Raw genomic sequence first — 12,204 nt, 5'->3', positions numbered from 1 at the left:
GGAAAGAGATTATCAACTACTTACAGACCACCATTGACAAACTTTGTTGTGCCCATGCCTTCATAATAGCTGGCAATTTTAACCAGACAAACAGACAATGGGTATCTAGTGTCCTTGATCTGAAGCAGGTAGTTACCATTGCTACACACCAGAGTGGCAGTACTCTAGACCTAATTTTTACAAACGTGAGTGACAATTATTACTCCTTTTGGTTGTTAGGTCCTCTCCAGAGCTCAGATAATTATCACATCATCTGGCAAGCCAAAAATAACCAAAAGAAGCCCCCAAAAAAAAACCAAAGTGACTATTTGTGCACTTAATCCTGCTATTTGGTCAGTGGATTGGGACTTACTGCTTTGACAACCTGTGTTTTGTAGTAAACCTGAATAGTAGAGTTCAGCAGTTTAACTCTTTTCTGTTAGAGATTTTCACAAGTTTTTTCCCACTAAAGTTGCAGTGGTAAGTGAGATTGATAAGCCATAGATCACAAGCCATCTCAAACAAATGATCAAGATGAGATGCAAGCAGCACAGTTCTGGACAAATAGCAATGGCAGCTGCAATATCTTTGGTTCAGATTAATGGTTTAATGGAAACCCAAGCAAGCACCTACAACAAAAAGCATATATAAACACTCAAGCAATTGTAAGCACTGCACTAATCATATATAAGCAAGCAAGAAATTACAAGCACAGGCAGTGCACTTAATAAGCAGGGCGTCAAGCATAGCATGTCAATATTCTTCATCCTTCTTCTTTTGATAACTTCAAAGGTTGAGCCTGGTGGGTGGCTTTGTGATTCGGCCAGAACATGTGGTGTCGCGTAGCGGCTGTCTTGGTTGTGGGGTTAGGTGCGGAGGGGATCGTGGAGGAGACTCTGCCATGGCAGCATCTGCTATTGGGGTATTAAATCTTTCGGCGGGTGTTGTTTCAGCACGAGGTGGTGTTGGGAACTCTGTGGGACTCGACGGGGCGTTATGTGGATGTTCGATTCCTATTTGGGCTTGAGGAGATGCGTGGGGTTGGTCTCCAGGCATGCTGTCTTCCGGGGATGTTGCTTCAAAATGCGGCTCAGTGGGCATACCTTGGTTTCTCTCTCTGATCTGTTGCCTGTTTCGTCTGTAGATCTTTCCATTCTCTGTTTGGAGAATGTAGGATTGTGGCGCGTATTCATACTTTTCCAGTATCAGTGCTTTCTGCCACCTAGCATTGGGGTCGAGCTTTACCCAGACAGTCTGATCCTTGAGCAGTGGTTTTAGGTCCTTTGAGTGTCTATTATATGATTCACTTTGTAGTTTCTGTTGTCTTTCTCTGGCTTGTTGGAAAGATGAAGGTGGAATGACCTTGGAATCTAAGTGTTTGGGAAGAACTGGTAAGATGGAACTGAGTTGTCAGCTCATCAGTAACTGTGCTGGTGAGGCTAGCCCATTGACTGGCATGTTATGGTACTCCAGCATGGCCAAGTATGGATCAGACTGGTGTTCTACAGCTTTGGACATGATCCGTTTTGCCGTCTGTACTGCTTTTTCGCTAAATTCATTTGACTGTGGATAGTTTGGGCCTGACGTTTTGTGGTCAATGCTCCATTTGTCTACAAATTCTCTGAATTCCTTTGACAAAAACTGAGTCCCGTTGTTTGACGTCAGTATTTTTGGGATTCCATGCCTGGCAAAGTGGGCCTTCAGTTTGGTGATCACTTGCTGTGATGTGCTAGTTGTTAACTTAGCGACTTCAATGAACCTGCTGTAATAGTCAGCAGTGACTAAATACTGAGATTCCATGAATTCGAAAATATCAATTCCGACATGTTTGTACGGATGGGTGGGGATTTCGGATGTTATCATACTCTCTTTGGCTTAGTTTTGTGCCATAGTACCACAAGTATTTGCTCTGCCAATCATGTTCTCAATATTTTTTGTAATGTTTGGCCAGAACACTACCATCCTGGCTCGTTCTTTGGTTTTGACCATTCCTAGATGGGAAGTGTGTAGTTAGTTTAAAATGTCATTCTGAAGTATTTCTGGGATTATGATTCTGTTGCCCTTCGGGAATCACACCATCCATGTATGTTAGTTCATCTCTGTGATTCCAAAACTTGAGTATTGCAGTGTTGCATTCATGGCAATGATCAGGCCATCCCTCAGTGATGGTCTTGACCAACACTTGTAGGTTTGGGTCTATCCTTGTTTGCTCTATGATTTGTTTACTTCGTAATCTCAGTTATCATTCGTTGTTCAAAGCAAAAGGACCTGTGTGTGATTTGTATTACATTATCTAAAACCTGTTACCTACAAAAGCACAGTGACCTATTGAATGAAATTGGATATGATTTGTTGGACATAATTAATGAACTTGATATTGAATGAAATTGGATAGAATGTTTTGGATATTTGGACTGATGAACCGATCATAAGGTGATTCATAAGCTCACGTTGACCTACCTATTCAAAGTTAAGTGTAGTTCTTTGCCTTTTTGATAATACATTTCAATGGTTCAGTTCACAGAGGATGCTGTTCTAGCAAAATTCTGAAGTTATCCACCATGGCCCTGCCAAATGTTGGACATAATTAAGGCCAAGAACAATAAAATATCTTACGTTGTATTTTGTTACGGAAGCCATGAAATCGTGACAACAACAGCCTCACAGCTTTCGAACTTTGTTAGCATTTCAAAGGAGGCTAAGAGGAAAAATGAATTAGGAGTTGCGAACGCTGTTGCGGAATTAGCTGATTTTCCTCATAAGCATCTTTAGATTAGTGGTTCGAGTTTACCAGATACATCGGTGAATTCAGTAAACTCTGTTTTATCGGACTTGGACACACTTAAATCAAATATCTGTAATGATATTTAAAAAGAAGTTTGTAAAAAAGTTGTAATGTCAAATAGTGCGGATATGATTGACTCTATCGTTTTTCAGATTCACGACTCTATACTCGGTCAGTATTCGGCTAAGTTTGATGAGATTTAAAACAAACTACGGGCTCTCCAACACACTACCCTAGCCCTGGAAAATAGGGTTGAACAGCTTGAAACCCGTATTGATGATATCGAGCAGGAAAAACGACTGAATCAGCTCGTATTTCACGGTGTTGACCACAGTGGGGGTCTTCCCATCTCTGAGTGTGTATTGAATGTGATTACAGATAGAATGCAAATTTCTGATTTTTCTTCGACCGCAATAGTTTCTGTATTTATATTTCGAGCAAATTATACTGATTCGGGTACCATTGTAAATGCAAAAAAACGTCCTTTGCCTGTGTTGGTTGCGTTCAAGTCTGCTGAAATTGCAAGAAAAGTGTTTGCATGTAAGTCAAAGCTTGCTCGGTCGGGAATTTTTGTCACCGAGTACCTAACATCAAAAAAGAAGCAGATTCTTGACTTGGCTAAGAGTAAGCTTGGAAACAGAAATGCTTAGTCGAATAACGGGACGATTTTTGGAAAAAAAACTCAGTGGGAGAGATCCGTAAAATTCGAGCTATGGCTGAAGTGGTTCGTTTGCCGAATCTGACCATATAATTTTGTGTTGCGTAAATTGTGCTGTTGAATTACTTGTATGCTTGTTTTCCCTTTTGTATTTTATAGCCGAATTTTCAGTTCCTTTCGCATTTTTTTTCTTTTCTTCTCTCTTTCATTTTCCTTCTTCTTTCTGCCTGACAGTATGTGTTTTTTTTTTTGTTCGTAAAGGTAGTCACCCTCTTCAATGAGTGCGAATATATATTATGACCCTTTGAATGAATTTGAAAAAAAAACGGTTTATTCTTGGAAGCCAAGCTCGTGACAGACTTGCGGGGGATGATGAATGCCTAGATAATTTTTCGTTGAATTGTCGCCCAAGTAATTATGTGAATCCGAATAATCTTTGTGAGTATTCAAATCCTGCGAGTGCAGAAAGAGCGACCGTTTTCTGGAATTGTCAAGGTCTAAGAACGGCATATTCTTCTTTATGTGAGATTTTAAGTTCGCTAGATAAGAAACCGTGTATTGTAGGCCTTCGTGAAGAAGTTGTTTCTAGCAAGTCACTGCCCTGGGATTTTTCTTTTCCGCGATATGTTTAAGAGCGAAGAGAACGGATATCCATGGAGCGGGGCGGTCTAGGCATTTTGATTAATGAAGGTACCCAATATTGGGTTGGGATAACCTTTCTCTGTGGCTTGAAGGTAGGATAAAAACACTTCTTACTGAAATAAAACATGAAGGGGAAAGGAACTTGATTTTGGGATTAATTTACAAAAATCCGTCATGTGATATTAGTTTTTTTCTTGATGAATTTGAACCATTGTTAGATAAAATTAATAATGAAAATAAAAACAGATTTATGATGGGAGATTTTAATATAGATTTACTAAAAAGAGCGAAAAGCTCAGATTTTGTTAATATGATGGTGTCACATGATAGTTTTCCTCTTGTGACTATTCCAACTCGGATTTCGCATCTCTCGGCATCTTTAATTGATAATTTTTCGTTAATGGTGGATTGCTTGAAAGATCCCAAGCAGATGTGGTTGTGTCCGACGGCTCGGATCACCTTCTTTTAATAAGTAAAATAAAGCTGAATCAGTCAAAGGAAAATAAACGAAATGAAAGGGCTTCGTTTTACCGTGAAATGAATAATAAAAACCTAAAGAGTTTTGCAAATATGATGGATGAAACAAATTTCTCGCGTGTAATAAAGGAAAAGTGTCCAAAAACTGCATATGACCTATTCAGTGAGATAGTGACGAAAATAATGAATGATACATGTCCCTTGCGAAGAATAAACCCTAATAGAAATTTTCCTAGGAAACCATGAATATCAAAAGCTATTCTAGTTTCAATAAAGAAGAAAAACAAACTTTATGTGAATTATTTAAAGGATCATTCAGATGATAGTTTTATAAAATTCAAGAGGTTTCGGAAGATTTTAAATTCAGTAAAACGGAATGCTCAGAAACTTTATTTTCAAAATGAATTTCATGAAAATCAAGGGAATATGAAAAATACATGGAAAACAATAAATAAACTTTTGGGTAAATATCATAGTAAAGAGGAGATGAGAGTCATGGAGACAACAGGAGGTCGTCTTACTGATTCTCAAGACATCTGAATTTCTGTGTGGTTATTTTGCAAATGAAGGAAAAAGACTTTGCGATCAAGCGCGGGCTAAACTACGCAAAACTGCGAGTTTTGGATCTGTTGTTGAAAGACAGCCTGCAAGTCAGAATTCCTTTGAGTTTGCAAGATATTCGGAACGGGAAGTGGCACGATTCTTGGCTACGATGAAGTCAAGCTCTAGTGGGATGGACGAGTTTTCCCTGAAACTCATAAAGACCGCAAAAACGATTATCTTACGTGTGTTGACGCACCTCATCAACCTTTCTCTAGATCTTGGAGTCTTCCCGGAAGCACTAAAGATTGCAAGAGTGGTTCCTCTTCATAAAGGAGGGAAAAAAGATGACCCATTGAATCGAAGACCTATATCTATTCTCCCATTTTTCTCTAAGTTATATGAGAAAGTGGTATATGCCCAGTTAAACTATTATATTGAAAAGAATAAAATTGTAATGGAAAATCAATTTGGGTTCAGAAAAGGGCTATCTACGGATATAGCAGTTCTGAAATTGGTTTGATTGGATTAGTGATGCATTTGAAGCTGGTCTCATACCCGCAGCTGTGTTTTTGGATATGAAAAAAGCGTTCAATACGGTGGACCACTCAGAGCTTATTCAAGCTCTTGACTCGATTGGGGTGAAGGGTTCAAGTCTGGAGTGTTTTTCATCGTATCTACACAATCGGTATCAGATAGTTCAGAATGGGTCAATCTTGGGACCTCTACTTTTCATTATTTTCATTGATCAAGTGAAACACTACCTGTCAGAGGCTGGTGTCATCCTGTTTGCAGATGATACTTTGCTCTTTCTGGCAGCGCCTTCACTTGATGTTTTATATAATAAAATTCATAATGCAATTTCTGAATTTCTAAATTTTTCTCAGCAAAGTATGTTAACCCTAAACTTTTCTAAAACCTTTTTCATGATATTTTCTAGACTTTCGTCTAGTGCTGGAAATGACCATATCACGGTTCAAGAAAATGTGATAAAGTATTTTTAAACAACAAAGTATTTGGGGTTTTTAATTGATGAAAACTTGTCGTGGAAAAACCATTCAAGCGCAATAGCTGAAAAATTAAGCAGAGGCCTTGGGGTGATGCAAAGAATTAAAAATCTAGTCCCAAAAAATATTCTGAAAATGATTTATTTTTCTATATTTTACCCATATATTAGCTACGGATGCTCTATATGGGCAAGTAATTTTGTAACATGTTTCAAAAGAGTACAAAAAACTTCAGAATAGAGCTGTAAAATTATTATCTGAATTTGATGATTCTGATGAGGTTCCTGCTCATGAGCATTTTAAAAAGAATAAGTTAATGGATGTATCCCAAATTCGAGACTACCAAGTCGCAATTCTCTCGTATAAATATTTGAATCAGCTGCTCACCCGTGCTTTTGAAAATCTTTTTACTTTTAATAGAGACCGTCATGATCATAATACAAGAAAAGCTGATAACTTAACTCATTAGTTTAGGAGCACCACTCGGACATCTTTTGTGATTCGCTATTATGGTCCCCATGTTTGGAATATATTGCCCGAGTGTGAAAAATGCACCTAGTCTTCCAGCATTCAAGTCACGGGCAAAGAAGTTTCTTTTATCTCGTGAGTGAATTTAGTGTTAAGCCCACTCCAGGTTGTCATTCTATTTAAGGTATTTCCCTGATTTACTTTGCTTTTTTTTTGCTTTTTTTTCTATCTACTTCTTGTCTTTTCCTCTTTCTCTCTTTTTTCCTTTATTCCTTCATCAGATAAGTTTCTTGTGTGTTGAGCAGCAAGGTATGAATGTTGTTTTAATTAGCTGAGAGTGATAACCTCGCTTGCCCTTTCAAGCTTATTGCCTTTCTTGGCAGGCAAAAGGCGAATAGTGTTTGTTTTCTTTTTTAATAAATGTATATCTCATATCTCCTTTAATCTTGTTGTCCCGAATTGGGACAGATTTGAGAAAACTCAGTACTGCAAATTCAGGGTCATGCTGTGTGTCTGGATCTGTTTCAGGCAAGTGTAATCTGGAAAGGGCATCTGCAACCAGAATCTCAGAGCCAGGGCGATATATGACTTGTATGTTGTAGTTCTGAACCTCAATCATCATTCTTTGAAGTCGTGGTGGAGCCTTGGATATTGGCTTCTTAAGTATGGACTTGAGAGGCTTGTGGTCAGTGGTTATGGTGGCTGTCCTACGATATATATATTGGCAAAAGTGTTTGCAAGCATATGTTACAGCTAGCATTTCTTTCTCAATCTGTGAATACCGTTTTTCTGCTCTGCTGAGGGAGAGGGATCCAAAGGCAACTGTTTTGCTGTCAACAACTAGTTGGGCTTCTAATCCATGTTGAAAGGCATCTACTATGACTTCCACATTTCTGCTCTTATAGTCAAAGTATGAGAGGTTCTTGCAGATTGAGGCTTGGATTTGCTTCCTTGCATTCTCATGCTGTGTTATCCAGTTGTAAGTCTTGGATTTACACAGTTCATGCAGAGGGTGGTTTAAATTCGAGAGATTTGGGATGTATCTTACTAAATAGTTGTACATACCAAGGAGCACCTGTAGCTGTTCGTGTGATTCTGGTGCTGGCATGTTTGCAATTGTATTTGTCTTCCTGGATCTGCTTTGATCCATTCAGTGGTCAGCAAGTGACCAAAGTATGGAATGCTTACAGCATTAAAAATACATTTATCTCGGTTGAACCTTACTCCCTTTTCTCTGGCTCGTTGTAATACCAGCCTCAACTTGGTGTCATGATCTTCTGTATTTGCTGCAGTTCCAACAATATCATCTATTATGAGTCCTTCAAAGACTTCCTCCATCTTCTGTTGGAACTTGTCCTGTGCTGACCTGGCTCCAAATGGATATCGCTTCCAGCAATATCTTCCAAATGTAGTGCTAAAGGGGGTTAGTAGAGATGACTCCTCATCTAGCTCCATGGACCAGTATTCATGTCTTACATCCAATTTGAAAAATGTATTAGTTCCTGAACATTTTGCTGCAACATCATCAAATGATGGTATTCGTTAGTAAGCACGATGCACCCATTTGTTTAGATCAACAGGATCTAAACAAATCCTGAGAGATCCATTTGGTTTTTGGATGACTATGATTGAGTTAACCCATTGAGTTGGTGTAGGCGTCTTCTCAACAATGCCCTTGACTTCAAGGTGATCAAGTTCTTCCTTGAGTTTTTCTTGCAGGGCAAATGGGACTCTTTTTGGTGGTTATACTGTCAGTACAGCTCCTTCTTTCAAGTGGATTTTACACTTTCCTGGGAGTTTTCCTACACCTTCAAAAACATTTCCATATTCATCAAATATTCTGGCCATTTTGGGTTTCCCTCTGGGTGCAGGTTCATTATGTACATTCAGAATGAATAAGATCAAGTTCATATTCTGACTTGTCTTTCTGCTAAGGATTGGCTTGCAATCAGTTTTGACCACATGAAACTGGTGAACCTGTTTCTCGCATTCTTTGTAGCAGATGCATAGCTCTACAAGCCCAAAAACCTGTAATCTTTCTCCAGAGTAGCTTGTGAGAATGTCTTTTGTTGGTTGTAGAATGTCTTTTGTTTAGGTACCATGCTATTATATTCACTGACTGGAAGAATGTTTGCTTCTGTGCCTGTGTCTATCTTGGAGACTATGTCTAGTTTCTGATCAACAATTCTTATTACAGCATCTGACCCATCTGCATGTTTCAGTAACCTGCAGTTGACAGTGTTGATCATGAACTCACTTGCATTTGTGTCTGCCTCTTGTTGGCTTATTTCTTTCACAACTTTACTTTTACATACTTTGGCGAAGTGATTCAGTTTGTTGCATTTTGAACATGTTTTGCCCCTGGCTGGGCAGTTGTGGTTCTTGGTATAAGGTGCACCATAGAAACAGCATTCCTTGTTGCTGTACTGTTTCTTCAGGGCATCTATCTCTTGTTTCATCACAGGCACTGCAGCGTTATTAGCAGCTGTCATTTGCGCTTGGGTTTCCAGTACAGATTCAATGGCGCGGCAAGTCTCTATTGTTCTGGCAAGAGTTAATGTCCTGCCTTCACTTAGCAATTTCTCTCTAATCCTGTCACTCTTAACTCCAAAGACAAGGCAATCTCTTATTAGGTCATCTCAACTAGTACCAAAGCCACAGTCATTAGCAATTAACTTGAGATCGGTTACATATTGTTTGATATTTTCATTACCCTGGTCTTCCTTGTGGAAAGTAAATCTTGTCACTATGGGGTTTGATATGGGTTCAACATGGGCTCCAAATTTATTAAGGTAAGTTTGAACCCTGTTTGTCTCAGCATTGGTTAGAGTCCATGTGCTGAAAATGTCTCTTCCTTTATCACCTGCCCATATCAATAAATACGAGCACTGGACAGCCTGGGATTTGCCTTCCAGTGGTCCAGAGAACACAGTGTTGTCTGAACCTTTTCCAGGCTGATTTAAGGTTTACTGATAACCTGTCCAAAGACAAATGTGGTGTACTATCCATGATTACTGTTTTACTTCTGACACCATGCAATATCTTTGGTTCAGATTAATGGTTTAATGGAAACCCAAGCAAGCACCTACAACAAAAACCATATATAAACCATCAAGCAATTGTAAGCAGGGCAATAATCATATAAGCAAGCAAGAAATTACAAGCACGGGCATCAAGCATAGCATGTCAATATTCTTCAGCAGCAAAACTTAGAAACCAAATTATGGCCATCAATTGTTTCAAGTGAAAAAATTATGTTTGGAAAAAGGTAGTACCTCTTCTCCAAAGTAGCAGTTGGAAGTGGCATTCCACAGTGAAACAGATGACTGGCAAGCCAGTTAACAGTGAGCTAAAAATACCCAAGCCTGACAGGTCTCTTATGAGTGCTTCCCACATGAATAAGTTGTTTGCTGGCATTTGTACCACCAACCCCTCAATTATGGAGTCCAAACTGGTTAATCTCTTAGTCAAATGTGAAACTGACAAAATAAAACAGTTTACCAAATTTGCTGTTTATAAAGAACTTAAAAAACCAAAACCAAACTGTTCTTCTACCCTGGTAAGTTGCAGGTCAAACTTATTTTCAAATATGCCTTGTTTTTAGCCAAGCCAAAGGAAATTACATGTGTTGCCTCACAAGGTACCAAATTAGCAGCTCTTCATTTCCTGGCTGTTATCAACTACATCCTTTCTGGCTTTGACAATTGCTTTAAATTTCTCCATGATTTGTCAGTGCTTCTTAAATACCATGTAAAGGATTTGCAAGCTGTAGCCCAGTTTGGCCCAAATTTTGTTGATCAGTTTAAATTACAGTGTACTGCTAACAGTCTTCAAATTGACAAGAATAAATCAAAGGTTTTAGGTTTAACCTACTTAAATACAATTTTACCTGCCCTGTGACCTTGTCCCCTTCTACTTTGTCTGCAACTATCTTGGGCATCACCTTTAGTGTAGACTGTTTATTCTCTATTCATGTACATATTATTGACTATATTATTGACTTTTTGCAGTTCATATTATTGACTTACAAATAAAGTAAACATACCACTCAATGCCTTTTTTTATGCTCTTTCAAAATGTAATCATCATTTTTGTCAGAAATGAATTTTACCTCCACCCCTATATATTCCAATTTAGGTCATATATGCACAATAGGGGGAGGGGTTAAGTTTAAACTTACCTCTCATTTACATCAGAAATAAAATTTACCCCAGTACTTTCTTGTTATGTGGACACCTCTAAAAGTCAAGTTTGGTTAAGGCTAACAATGAAATGGGTGAGACAGATATTGACCTGGTACTAAAACAGTTGTTACAGTGGAATTGAGTATAACAGGTGATCTAATATGAGTGTTAAAATTACAATTTGGGATTTTTCCAAAGACAGAAAAAAATGTAGTTGAATTTTCAAAGGATAAGGGGTTATTGCCCAAGACAAAAGAGTGTGAAAATGGACACACCATGACTTTAAGCTTGTATGGAAAGCATATTGGACAATTTTGGAGGTGTTGTAAATAGGTTTTTAAAAAAAAAAAATTATAACCAGGTATCTGTCTCTGGTTTAATATACATATTAATTGTATTTGATATATGCAATGCTTTACCCCCCATCCCCCACCCCTAATGTGCAAATATATAGCCCAAATTTGTTTATAAACTATTATATATTCATCCTATTCTGTTTTATTTAATCAGCATTAACCAAAATTGACTTTTTAGAGGTGTCCACATAATGGGAAAGTCACTTTACACCTACCCCCTAGTGTACAATTATATACCCTGAATTGGTATGTATAGGGGTTGGGGTAATATTAGTCAATATATACCAAATCATATTATTGGGTTTCAAATAAAGTGAATACACCATTTGATGCCTTTTTTTATGCTGATTATGAATATAATAAGCATTTCTATTGGAAATTAATTTCAGCCCCCCCCCCATCTCTATAGGAGATACCGACCCGACCCCGTAATTGGCAAATATAGGGGGGGGCTGAAATTCCCCCCCCCCCAGTAGCATTTCCAATAGAACTGATTATTATATTTTTAATCAGCATAAAAAAGACATCAAATGGTGTATTCACTTTAGTTCTAACTCAGATGATTTGGTATATATTGACTGTAATATTCATTTCAGACAGAAATGATTATTATATTTGGAAAGAGCATAAAAAAGCCATCAAGTGGCATGTTTTCTTTATTCATAAGTCAATAATATGAACTGCAAAAAATTTACCAGGGGGGGGGGGGCATCCAATGCTTTTGTACACCTTTCCTACTTACCTTCTCCAGATTTCTCTCCTACCCATTTAGAGCTGGGTCAACTTTGGCTGAGCCACCTGATGGTTAAATATACAGCCCAAATTATACACACAATGAAATTATATATGTAGGCCTATGCAAATTTATTTTATGGAAAACAAGTAATTCAACAACAAATTCAGTGTGCAAAAGCACATTTAGGAATGATATAGATCTAGGTCTAAAAAAGTAACAGCGGTATCTCACATGTTTTGAATTTCAATCTATTGCGTGAAGTCAGCATTGCTAACTGCTAACAGTAAGCGAAATAATTGCCAACATCTATTCAAAATATTACAAAAATCACCAGCATTTCACAGAAAATTTACCAAAAAAGTTAGTGGTCAA

The 12,204-nt window shown here is 38.0% G+C and overlaps 1 protein-coding gene across 2 annotated transcripts in view; it reads right to left on the bottom strand.

Annotated features, from left to right (window-relative positions):
* LOC148952486 (tRNA-uridine aminocarboxypropyltransferase 1) overlaps positions 1-12,204 on the bottom strand; it is a 64,209-nt gene extending 52,005 nt beyond the window's left edge. Inside the window, exon 1 of one of the 2 annotated variants that reach the window (XM_089088982.1) lies at positions 12,186-12,204. The gene's annotated coding sequence lies outside the window, so the exon portion shown is untranslated. The other variant, XM_089088981.1, reaches the window with a different exon arrangement.

Source organism: Artemia sp. Qi Xiang Cuo, chromosome 5 (assembly GCF_049724085.1).
Source record: "Artemia sp. Qi Xiang Cuo chromosome 5, ASM4972408v1, whole genome shotgun sequence".
NCBI lineage: Eukaryota > Metazoa > Arthropoda > Branchiopoda > Anostraca > Artemiidae > Artemia > Artemia sp. Qi Xiang Cuo.
This window is presented reverse-complemented; position numbering and strand designations above follow the sequence as displayed.